The sequence below is a fragment of the Podarcis filfolensis genome, assembly GCF_964270895.1.
Source record: "Podarcis filfolensis genome assembly, chromosome: 10".
Taxonomy (NCBI): Eukaryota; Metazoa; Chordata; class Lepidosauria; order Squamata; family Lacertidae; genus Podarcis; species Podarcis filfolensis.
The window spans coordinates 26,485,260-26,498,543 of record NC_139612.1 but is presented as its reverse complement, the minus strand read 5'-3'; positions in this window follow the sequence as shown (position 1 = coordinate 26,498,543).

The following is a 13,284-nucleotide window of genomic DNA, read 5'->3' as shown; positions in this document are numbered from 1 at the left end:
GAATTTGCACCTCTTTAGCCTGCCTTTGACACCTGAGATATATTTTAGGATCCACACCATTCTATTGACTGCAATTTGTTTTAACGGATTGCAATGCTGTATTTTTAAATTGTTGTAACCTGCCCTGAGACCTGATGATGATGATAGTAGTAGTAGTAGCAGCAGCAGCAGTAGCAACAACAACAACCACCACCACAACAATTTATAATTTATAATAAATTAACTGTAGCAATCCTGTTAGTGGCAAGTAGGCATTTTGACCTGATTTTGCAAGCTTTAGGCACCCCTCAAAATACTCATCCCCCAAGGGTTTCTAAAGCATTTTAAATTCAGCTTTGCATGAAATCCAAATTAATGAACAAAATGTACTCAGTCAATACACTTAAGTTTTAACTATTTGAGTCAAGAGAAGATCTCATAAAACATTCCCTAATATTCCAGTGAGCTCCCCAAGTCTGCAGAGATGACAGGCAATGAACAATGAAGGCTGAGCTGGAGGCAACATGATCCGGATATTTGGCCCCAACCGTCCGATTAAAAAGACACGATTGCCATGGTTCTTGGCAGGAACAGCTGGTGTGCAACTGTCTTCATTCCTTTCCTAAGATCAACATATCTCTCACCTGCCAAGTAAGATTTTAAATTGCAAATAGGCACAGCTAATAGATGTTCACAGACCTTTCTGCACAGCAGATGTTTTGAAACAGTTATCCAGTATTAGAGTTGACACCTTTGGTTGGGCTAAATATGGGTCAGGTCGGAGAGGAATTAGGGTGTGTGTGTGCTAAAAATTACTTTACCTGGTGCAGAAATGACTTCAAAATAATCCATTACAATGGCACACGGGGTTCACAGTGGTTTATTCAATGAAAAAAACAGGCCCATGCAAACCCCGTCTCTCTCACTCTCTGACTCCAAGTCTCCATCTCCGACCTGTTACGTTGTGGGTGAACATATCAGACGACACAGCGATTCTTCAAACAGCTCTTGTTTATTCACAGGCCAGAACAGAACTGAACTGAAGAGTTCAGCCAGCCTGCTTATATAGTACTCCACTAGAACGCAACAGTAACCATTTTCTGTAACTATCCAATCACTGAATGTCACTTTTGATCCTTTATTTGCATATGTGGACCTGAACTATCTACAGTATCCCCCTGCTGGCCCAGGGTGAGAACTTCAGTACATAACACAACCCATCTGCCTCTGTCCGTGCAAAAACTCTAATCCCTCCCCCATTCTGAACCAGGGCCATGCAAACCCCCTCTCTTGCTCTCTGAACCACCCATCACCACCCATCCAGTCACACAAAAACCAAGACTCCGCCAGAGCAGGCCCATGCACTGCAAACCCCCTCAGCCACTCTCTGCAACCCACCCTCTGCCCACGCCGAAACTCTTTCTGTCAAATTCCTCCTCCTGGCCACACCACACCTTCCATCCACATCCCATGATAACTCCTGCTGTCATTCTTGGCTCTCCTCCTCACAGACCCACCCTCTGCCTGCACAAACTCCCACTCAAGCTCTCACTCTCCTCCACCTGCCAGATCCACCCTCTGCCTGTGCAGTTTTGAGGAGGAGGAGCTCGAATGCATTGGGAAAAAAGCATTTGGTTTGAAGTCCAAACAGGACAGGAGACACTTTTCTCCCCCAAAAAGAAGATGATCACATTTTTCTAGGGATGGGTGGCAACCCTATCAGCGTTGCTGCTTACTAAGACCAAGGGTAGACAATTTTCACCGCTACAAGGCCTTCCTTTTGACTCCAGTGCACACGGAGACACCTTCAACATAGCTTTTTATATCATTTCTTCAGGCTCTTGAAGGCTTCAGCAAAGTGCTGGCCCCCAGATCTGCTCATCTTCATTTAGAACCATTCTTTCTTGAATAGTGATATCAGCATTTGTCAAGCTGAAAAATATGGAATTAGTCCCTATGCTCAACAGTGTTTGGTGTGGGTGTGTGGGTGTGTGTGTGCGCACACACGCATGCACGCACTGAATACACCTACTAACAACACTGCAACTATTCAGACAAAGAAGGAACTCATACAATGACACATATAACTAGATACTTCCCCATACCTGATACTATATTGTTCTAGGCCAGCCTATTATCCACCACAGCTGGAAATAAGGTGATCGCTTTTTCGGTAATCAGGATGGGAAACCAGTTGACTGTTATCAAGGTCTACATCCTTTCATGGAACATCTGTCAGAGGCTGCATGCTGGGTGGGACCAAAGCCAGCAATGAGCAGATGTGGAGGCAAAAGAGGAATGGGCATCCCTTTTCTCTCAGCTATGCTCATTTCTCTCTTTCTTCTCACCCTATCCTGCTTCTCTCAGCCTTACTACTCCTTGCCACTCACATGAAATTAGGCTGAGGGTCACATGTGTCCCTTGAACCACATGTTGACCATCACCACTGTCATAAAGAAGCAGTTGTCCTGTCCAGAGCTGTGGAGAATTATAATCAACGACGCTCAGGTAAGGGAACAAAGGACTCACTTTCTTCACCGTGAAGCATTCCAAGACAAAAGAAAATGGAATGGGAGGGGGAAAAGAACCTCCATAGTGACACTAAAAAGCAGAACTTTGACAAATAATCAATGACTTAGAACTGTAAATAGTCCATCTTGCAAGCACTTTGAAGGGTTCTTTCCTTCTTTAAAGCACAGATGCTCAGCAAACTTTGGAAACTGAGCTTTTTACAGGTATCTTAAATTGGATGCCCCCAAAATATGTGTGCTATAAAGCATCCCAAAGGCAAATAAAGCAACAGGGGGGAAAACAGCAACACAATAACATTTCTTGACATCAAAAGTTGTTTTGGCTAAATCAATTTATCACTGGAGTCACTAGAATTGTTAGCATCCTTTGAGGAATAGCCTCAAGTAAAGCCTTGATTAGAATGTTGATTAAGACCTTACCAGTGATACATTTGAGGAAAGCTGTTTTAAATCTGTGTAAAGTTCCTTAAACTTAGTTGCAAGCCCCTGAGACTGGCCCCACTAAGAGCAAAGGAGAGAGGGAAACATTTTACAGCCCTGATTAGCCAAGAATACGAAAACTCTTGATGTTGGTCGATCACAAACAAGCAATGCTGTAAACAGTTGCCAAAATTGAATTGAAAATTAGTGTCAGCAAGGAAGGTAAACTCAGTATGTTGCGATGTGTGACTGGAGTCTCTGGAAAGGAACAGAGGCCACCAGAAGTCCATGGTATGGTCCATGTTGTGCCAGCCCTTGAAGAAAGAGGCATATGGTAGACTCCACCTAGGGCTTAAACATATAGGAACAGAAATCCAATTCAGGAGATCTACAATGTGCCTTGGCTAATGAAGGCGTTCTTGTCATAGGAAAGGATTCTGCTGGGTAATATAGGGAAACCTGTGGCCCTCCAGATAATACTGAACAACAACTCCCCACACTCATGATCCTTGGCTATGCTGGGCGGGGCTCATGGAAGTTTACATTATAGTAACTATCTCTAAATCTGCATCTGTTGCATAAACTAGCACAAGCTGCAAATGCTTTGCAAATCAGAGTCCTTTCTGGTCCTTTGTTTTGGTGATGCTTAGCTGGCACTCCTAGGAAAGGAATAAGCTGCCTGACTCACTGAGGTACAGTGGTTGGTGAATCGTATACAGTGGTACCTCGGTTTAAGAACAGTTCTGTTTACGAACGGTTTGGTTTACGAACTCCACAAAACCGGAAGTAGTGTCCCGGTTTGTGAATTTTACCTCGGTCTAAGAACGGAAGCCGAATGGTGGAAGGGCAACGGTGACGGGAGGCCTCATTAGGGAAAGCGCGCCTCAGTTTAAGAACGGTTTCGGTTTAAGAACAGACTTCCAGAATGGATTAAGTTCATAAACTGAGGCAGCACTGTATTGGGATTTGCAACTTAAGGCATAAAAAGGAGCTGGGAGAAAACAGGAAAGAAAAGGAGGGGCCGGATTGTTTGAAGGATGGAATTTAGCTTTAGTTTTGATTCTGAGTTGCTGGAATAAAAATGCTTTGAACATTTGGCTCTGGTATTTTGGGTTTCTTGCTATACAGCACTCATACTATTGCCTTCTGGAATCCGGATATTCCCATTTGCATCATTAATACTCATTATAATACATAGAATAATTCCTATTTTTATGTATTCACATTCCGAGTGCCACAACAACCATACCAGTGTGTTGTTCAGTTTGTCTTTCTATTAGTGCTTTTTTTCGTATCTGAATTTTAGATAACAAACATGACAGTTCTGCAGATAAATTATATGTTGGTTGAACTAGGTTTAATAAACACATCACTCAGTAACGTATGTTTAGTACTCATTCATGGGCTCTATCTCTCGCTCGCTTAAAATGAAACCATATGTTTAAGAAATTGTTTTGGCTAAACCAAATTATCGGTTGCCCCAACCATTAAAATGTCCTGGCTATTCTCCTCAGTGATGACAGGACTATGTGTAGTGAAAGAGTATCACCAGCTGTCTTGCTAAGAGAACACTGGCATTCCTTTTAATTGAAAGATGCAGTATGTGCCGAATGATACCATCTCCACTCATTCAGGCTAATATTAGTGTGACCCATTTGTTAGCTGACAGAGGTTTCTTCGACTAGTTCCCCTAGTTGTCCTAGAAAACAGCTTGGCTTTGAAAGATTTGTGTGCATGTGTGAAAGTTGAGGGGAACATGCTCCTATCTTTACAAGCAGCAGAACAGAATGCCTGGTTCTACGATGTGGACGGTTTGATTTTCCTGAGGTTTACTAGTGAAGGAGGGGAAAAAATGGAAAATAAAGCAGGATATCGGTATGTAAATAGAATGGAGAAGTTTTGTGCCTTGGCTGCTTCGAGTTTCATCCAAATCACATCTGGTTTTTCTTTTCACTTTCCTCTGAAACCAGAAGGACTTAAGGCATCTATTCTTTTTTGTCTTTAAGATATTTATAAATGAAACTGCCTTTCTGCACAATTGCATTCGTGTGCTGAAAGCCAGCTTGTTGTGGAACAAGTGTGGCTCCACATGTTTCCATGCCTGCTGTAACGTTAGAGCTAAATATTGTCGTGTTGCTAAGGTACAGCCTCATATAGTTCAGGGTCCCTCAAGCACAGTGATACCCAGAGGTTCAACTAGAAGCAAAGTCTCGGAGTGTTCCTTGGGACTTAGAAACAGAAATAACAGGTGCCATCATTTCCCCCCTCAAAGGAAACTAAGGTTTTGCCTTGCTGCTCTCTGGCTCATGGACAATCATCAGTGAAAGAGAATAGTCAAGAGGATACAATGGGAGGGCTTATTATCACTTAGGTCAGGGGTCAGCAAACTTTTTCAGCAGGGGGCCGGTCCACTGTCCCTCAGACCTTGTGGGGGGCTGGACTATATTTTGAAGAAAAAAATAATAAACAAATTCCTATGCCCCACAAATAACCCAGAGATGCATTTTAAATAAAAGGACACATTCTACTCATGTAAAAACATGCTGATTCCTGGACCATTCACGGGCCAGATTAAGAAGGCAATTGAGCTGGATCTGGCCCCCAGGCCTTAGTTTGCCTATCCATGACTTAGGTTGTTTCAATGGTCCACCTTTTAAAATGAAAGAACAAAATGCCAGGATGGATGGATTCATTTAAATGTACAGTGGCACCTCGGGTTACATACGCTTCAGGTTACAGACGCTTCAGGTTACAGACTCCGCTAACCCAGAAATAGTACCTCTGGTTAAGAACTTTGCTTCAGGATGAGAAGAGAAATCGTGCTCCGGCGGCAAGGCGGCGGCAGGAGGCCCCATTAGCTAAAGTGGTGCTTCAGGTTAAGAACAGTTTCAGGTTAAGAACAGACCTCCAGAACAAATTAAGTACTTAACCCGAGGTACCACTGTACACAAGATTCAAAACTCTAATGCAGGGATGGGGAGTCTGTGGTCCTCCAGATGTTGCTGGACAGATGTTGTCCCCATCATTGGCCATGCAGCCTTGGGCTGGTGGGATTTGTAGTTCAGCAATATCTGAAGGGCCCCATCCCAGCTCTCATGCCTTTTCTTATATTGGTTCCAGTTATTTGCTACTTGATGTCCTGAACCCCCGGCCTATGTGGCAGCAAGGCCCGCTGGCATATACAGTATGTCAAGTCCAAAGCTCAACAGTCAGGAAACACTGTCTAGGGTCAAACCTGAAGCACAGTCCCATAGAAGTCCTGGAACATCTAAGCTGAGATCCATTAACCTGGGCAGTTGAGCAGACACAGCACCTCAGCTCTGCTTCCCTTTTATACCCTGCACGTTGATTTCAGCATCTGGGCTTGACAAGACATGTGACCCTCACCTGTTCTGAGTATACTCCAGCTGAGAAACCACACAGCTTCCCCTCCACAAGCCAATGAGCCCCACCTGGGCTGTGGGCCCTTGCTTGCCTCGGCCTCATAAGGGACAGCTGCATATTTCTGCATTGCAGGGGGTTGGCCTAGATGGGTGGAGTCAGTGCTGCCTTTATGGCGGGACACATACCTCTAAACATTTTGTGAATATAAGTTTGGCCTCATTGAGGGGCAGTATTTCAATATGAGTAGGAAAATGAGAGTACCCCCAAACATTTTTTTTAGAAAAAAGCACTGCTTGCACTACTGTTGTTATTGCTGTTGTTGTTGTTATATACTCAGGGTCCCTTCCAACTCTATGATTCAAGACAGGAATCTCTCCCAGTCCCATCTGAGTTTCCAAGGATTAAACCTTTTTCCTTTATCAGTGCTTTATTACTGAGCTATGCCCCCCCCCCCACAAATATATAGGTAATTAGGATTCTACTGCTATATATCTTGGTCATCAGGAAACGACTGGGGATATATGATGCAATGTGGTGCATGGATTTGCAGGTGGCAATGTGGGATTCTCACATACATTATGCTTCCAAACATTTCCCTTCCAAGACACAGAGTTTGCTAAACTGGCAACCTGCCCAGCATGCTGTGACAGAAAGCTGTGGTCCGCATAGTTGCAATACTGTGAGTACAGGCTGTGGAAGGATGTCTTGAAGAAGACTTCAAAAGGGTCATAAAAGCCAGCTGCGCCCATGCTGCTCTGCAGAGCAATTTGGAAGTTTACATGCAGGGATGTAGGCATTTCTCGCCGTTTAAATATGTTTAAAACAACAGATTTTAACTCGGAATGGTATTTCTGAGTGACACTCCAGCAGGAATAATGTCTTGGTTTTGGATCCAAAACGTATGCTTGAATGGTGAAAAAGAAAAAGATTCAGAGGGGGAGGAATGTGAGGCACATCCTGATAAACAACACATTTCGGCTGAAGTTCAAGGATCAGGAACACAAAGAGCAGCCTTATAACAATTGCTCTATTTTTCACTCATTGTTGTCCAAGCTGAAAGGCAGTGGCTTTCCAGAATTTCAGGCGAGGGTCTTTTTCCCAGCCCTGCCTAGAGATGCTGGGGACTAAAGGGGATGGATGGCTAATTGATATTACCAGTACACCAAGTCCCTACTAGGGATGAATGGCAAACCAAGCTGTTGGACTACGCCGAAATGGCAAAGCTGACCAGAAAGCTCAGGAATCAAGAAGACAAAAATTTCAAGAAATAATGGGAGAAATTCATAATTTATTTAGGAGACCACTGTAAGCAGATGAAAACATTAGCAGGATTCTAATAACACTTGTAATGTAATAAGCACTATGGACATGATATAAAATATGGACTATGAAATACAGTGGTACCTCGGGTTAAGAATTTAATTCGTTCTGGAGGTCCGTTCTCAACCTGAAGATGAACTAGGGATGAATGGCAAACCAAGCTGTTGGACTACGCCGAAATGGCAAAGCTGACCAGAAAGCTCAGGAATCAAGAAGACAAAAATTTCAAGAAATAATGGGAGAAATTCATAATTTATTTAGGAGACCACTGTAAGCAGATGAAAACATTAGCAGGATTCTAATAACACTTGTAATGTAATAAGCACTATGGACATGATATAAAATATGGACTATGAAATACAGTGGTACCTCGGGTTAAGAATTTAATTCGTTCTGGAGGTCCGTTCTCAACCTGAAACTGTTCTTAACCTGAAGCACCACTTTAGCTAATGGGGCCTCCCACTGCCGCCGCCGTGCAATTTCTGTTCTCATCCTGAAGCAAAGTTCTTAACCCGAGGTATTATTTCTGGGTTAGCGGAGTCTGTAACCTGAAGCATCTGTGTTCTGATGCGTCTGTAACCCGAGGTACCACTGTAATATGCAGTTGAAAATGTTGACAACAGGACCCATGGAAGGGAGGGTGGGAAGTCTGAAGAGTCTCTTCATATGGATATGTATTTGCTATTGTTATAATCTTACACTTGTAAAATCAAATAAAAATCATTTCCAAAAATATAATATTACCAGTACACCAGCTGCTGCCTTTGCTGGCAACTAAAAAGTTGCCCACATGAGAAGGAGTCAATACATGGCCATCAAGCCCCTTCAGGTCCCTGAAGCTATTCTATCTGGCAGTCAGTGGTGCTCCAAAACTTTAGACTCGGAGTGGTTACCATTAGTCTTATATGAGAGGCCACATTTCATTCATCTAAATGTTACTTTGCTACAATGTGTATATTCTGAAAAGGCAAAAGGCCATAGCCACTCAGCTTGAGAGGATCATTTAAGAATCACAATCGTTCTTCGGTCCCCACCCCAGTCAATGACCTCATGCCTTCTGAGCACCTCCTGAGAAGCCCTTGCTGTGACCAGCCTAATTACAAAGCCTTGACTGATCCATGAAGAATTTGTATTGTTCCAGCTCCCAAATGATACGATGGTTCCCACAAATGCATATATCCTATGTTAACTTTGTATGCATTCACTTCCAGAGTACTACTGGTCCTAGGCCAGCCCTACCATGAGACAGAGTGAAATGATTGCCTCAGGTGGCAGGTGTTGGAGAGGCAGCAGCTTCCAACCAGCCATTCCCCTCTGTTGAAGTTCAGAACTGTGTGGACATCCTAAACCAGCCTGTTGCCCTCAGGTGCACTGGAGGACACTATCCCAACACTGCTGTAGAAATCAACTTCTGTACATGGAATGCTGGTGGAGGCCATCTTTTCATCATGTGCCTCAGGTAGAAAAATTTCTGGGGACAGTCCTGCATTGGCAATTTCAGAGGGCTCTGCTCAAAGAAGCACGTGTTGGTCTCTACACAACCAACTCCAGGCACATCATGGAATAACTAGAACATAACACGTGTCAGAGCTGGCCAAAAGAGATTTTAGCCCCTGAGGCGAGCCACAAAATGGTGCAGCCCCTCACCCTTCACCCAACTCTGAATGACGCTGGGTGGGTGCAAAGTCCAGGAGAGTCCAGAAGGCCACATCCCGCCATTTCCTCCTTAGATGTAGGAGGAGACCAGCAGCAGATCTGGCTTCCAAGGGGTGTGCCACAGCAGTTGCTGCCACTGCAGCTGCCCCTGTGAATCCTGCCACCTGAGGAGGTCGCCTCACCTTGATTCATGGGTGGGCTAGCCGTGAGAAGAGTCTCCTGGATCAAGTCAATGACCTATCTTGCTGGAAACCACAGGAGAGGGGAGAGTGCTCTTGTGCTTGGGTCCTGCCTGAGGGTTTCCCACAAGTATCTGGGTGGCCACTGTGAGAACAGGATGCTGGACTAGATGGGCCATTGACTAGATCCAGCAGGATCTTCTTATGATATGATGGATTCAGCTGTGGCACTAGTGAGAATGGGGCAAGGTCCCCAATCAAAGAGACAGACTATGTCTTTACGCCAGTCCTCAAACCATACTCTATCCTCACCCAATTCTGTGTGCTGCTGCTGTTGCCTCAGAGGGTGTTATGTACTGAGCTGAATCCTAGAACAATAGGATCCAGAATGCAGCAGTCTGATTGGTCCACAGGAGCCACCCAATCCAGCTCCAGGTGGAAGTGAATCAGCGACCTGATTGGTCTGCAGGAGCATCCAATCAGGCTTCTGGAGGAAGTGAATTGGCAACCTGATTGGCCTACAGGAGCAGCCCGGAATTAGCCAATCATGCGGGGCCCATTGTGTAAATAATGTATATATAGCTAGATGTTTTGGGGAAAGCTTCATTCATTGCTACTATGAGCTGAATAAAGAGCATGAAATTCACACTCAACTCTGAGTATATTTCAGAGGGATAGCTAATCAGGTCAAGCCAATGAGGAGCTCCTCAGGCAAATACAAGCAACAATTACACTTAGAAAGGATGTGCATTAGGAAAGGGTGCAACAGTGTGAAAAGCCAGATGCAATTCAGCTTGTATCCTACAATGGAGGCGCTGCGTGTGATGTCACACGTGTCACAATGTCACATGACCATTGCAGACCTCTCAAGTATCTGTGCAATGCCTCCTGATGCTGTGTGGCCCAGGTGACCTCCTGCCAGGCCACGCAATATCTCCCAAGGCAGTAGAGGACAGTGGACAAAGGTAGGAGGGGGTAGGCAGGTGATGAAGGGCTCAGCCTCCTCTCTGCCCTCAAAATTGGAGGGGGGGCTCAGCCCCATACCAACAGACATTGGGAGGCTGAAAGTGCCTCAGCCTATAGAGTTGGTGTCTATGACAGTGGTTGAATGCAGTCGAGGAGATTCAGTTGTGCAGGAAAGTGGTGAAAGCTCACTCTTTCTTTTTAAAAGCTATTTTGCTTAGCTATCTTCATTATGTGCTCTTGCACAGTAGCAGCAGGTGCCATTACCAAATCGTAGCTTATTATTTTTAGTTCTAGAACACACCAGGTGATAGTTATTGCCCTGAAGAAAGTCAGCTATTTAGATTAAGCAAGTTTGTGCACACAAACAAATATGATGGTTGACTGCCTCTTTTTTTCTTCGAAGTGTTTTACCTTGAGGAGAAAATGCACTTCAGGTTTTTTTCCTCTTGAAATTGGGAAATCGAGGTCAGTCATCTGCACGGTGATGTAGTTTTGACTTCAGCTTGCTATCCTAAGGTAAAATGTGTCTTTGCTACATTTCACCTGAAGTAAAACACACCTATTTGGGCCCTTAACAAGTCCAAACAGAGTCAAGGAGGAGCCTTATTCATTGAATAAGGAAATCAAACTGAGGTATGCAGTCTGGCTGCCTGTGCAATTTGCATGTCTGAAGGTCTGCTGTTTAGTACCTACCCTTTCCTTTAGTGGGTATTTCTGTGGTCTTTATTGGGTGGCAATTTAGTATTGCACTCATCAATCTAAGTGGGTCCAGAGGGAGGGAAATATGGAGCAGCAATAACATCAGCAGCAAAGCACCTGTGAATACTTTTATGCTCAAGTTGGAAAGAGCTTTGAATTACAGCTTCCGAGTGCTCAAATTGCTATATGTAGAAACATCAGAGGCAGCTGACTTGATAAATTTAACTGCTGGGTTCCTGACATAATTACAATTCCATTTTTAGTATGAGGCTATCTTTTTCATGTTGTCATTCACAAGGATTCAGATCTGCAGCTCATGTTCTCCATAGACTTTATTTGATTTCTTACTAAATTGGAGGAGGACCCATTCCCTTGTTTATGCCCACAGCTGTTAATGGAAAACTGAAGCCCTCTTTATCCTTTGAATGGTGCCCATGTGTAAAGGGGGGTGATGGGAAATGCCACTACCCCCTTCCCTAAGATTGCATGGCTCCCCTTCCCTTCAACAGCCATGTGTTGAGTGTGGATGTCTCAAAAAAGGAAGCTTACGTACACAGATTGGGGTCCCCAGCTCCTGTGGCATCCTATGCGCATAAAAGTCTACACATGTAGGATTCCAGATCATGTTCAAACAGAGATGTCAGGGATGAGACAAGAAAGTCACACTACCTTGTTGTGAGGCCAGTGTGCAGGTCCATTGACTCTCTTACACACATTTTGTGTGATTAAAAAGATCAACTACAGGTGACATTAAACATAATATGTATACAGTGAGTGTGTGTGTGTGTGTTACATTACACAGGACGCGGGTGGTGCTGTGGACAAAACCACTGAACCTCTTGGGCTTGCTGATCAGATGGTCAGCGGTTCGAATCCCCTGAAGGGGTCAGCTCCCGTTGCTCTGTCCCAGCTCCTGCCAACCTAGCAGTTCAACCTAGCATGACAGTGCAAGTAGATAAATAGGTCCCACAGTGGTGGGAAGGTAAACAGCATTTTTGTGCGCTCTGGTTTCCGTCACGGTGCTCTGTTGCGCCATAATTGGTTTAGTCATGCTGGCCACATAACCTGGAAAGCTGTCTGTGGACAAACGCCGGCTCTCTCGGCCTGAAAGCGAGATGAGTGCCAAACCCCATAGTCGCCTTTGACTGGATGTAACTGTCCAGGGGTCCTTTACCTGTACATTACACTGGACCTGGGCACATTCTATCAATCACTTTTCTTTCCTTTTCCCCACTGACTTCTCTTTAGCATGCCAACCATTGGAAGAAATGGCCGTGTTACTCTCACATTGCTTTGAATCATTTCAGGACTGAGCCTAACTGCCTAGTGGTCTACAGATATCTAACCAGAGCAATAACCAGACTTCTTTTCAGTTTCCCATACACTGCTTACAAGATTCTTCAAAATGACTTCATATAACTTTGAAATGGTGTTTTAACTCCTGCCTCTGTGTGCAGTTTGACATGATAAGGTTGGCTTGACCTGCTACTATTCATCTCTGTGAACCGGTCAGTCTGAAACTTAATAGCACCCACTTATGTGAGAAAAATCATCTCCCCACTTTCCCCTCTGCACAAGGAGAACCTCTGCTTGCCCATCCTATTGCTTTTGTTATGCATCCATATACTGTAGCTCATTGTTCCTAAACCTGTGTAGGAATTCAGGCAAAGAAAACGGTGTCTTACAGGTCCTAAGGTCCAAAATGAGGTGTTTCCTTTCCAGCGGAGTAGGGCACTGTAGCCAGCCTCCCACCATCCTGCCCACCATGCTTGAAGTGGTGAGCTTCTGTGACTTACCAGTGAAGATTACGATCACAGATTCACCCTCCTTTGGTCAAGACTGGCCTGGGTCCTGGGCAGTAGCCTCCAGTGAGCCAGGAGGACAAGCCAAGAGTCAGAACAGAAGAACTAACAGGCATGCCAAAAGTAGGGATCAAAGAGCAAGTAATATTTTGGTAGACTTTTAGGGTCATGTGATTTGGTCTGTGGCAGGAGGGAGCACGATGCTAATTAAAATAGTATTTTAAAGCAGGGGCAGGGTTCATTAGGCAGGGGACCAAATGTGGCCCTTCAGGCTTCTCTATCAGGCCCCTGAGATCATTCCCAGGCCGCACACCCTTTCCTCAGCTCACACTCCTCAACTTTGTAGAC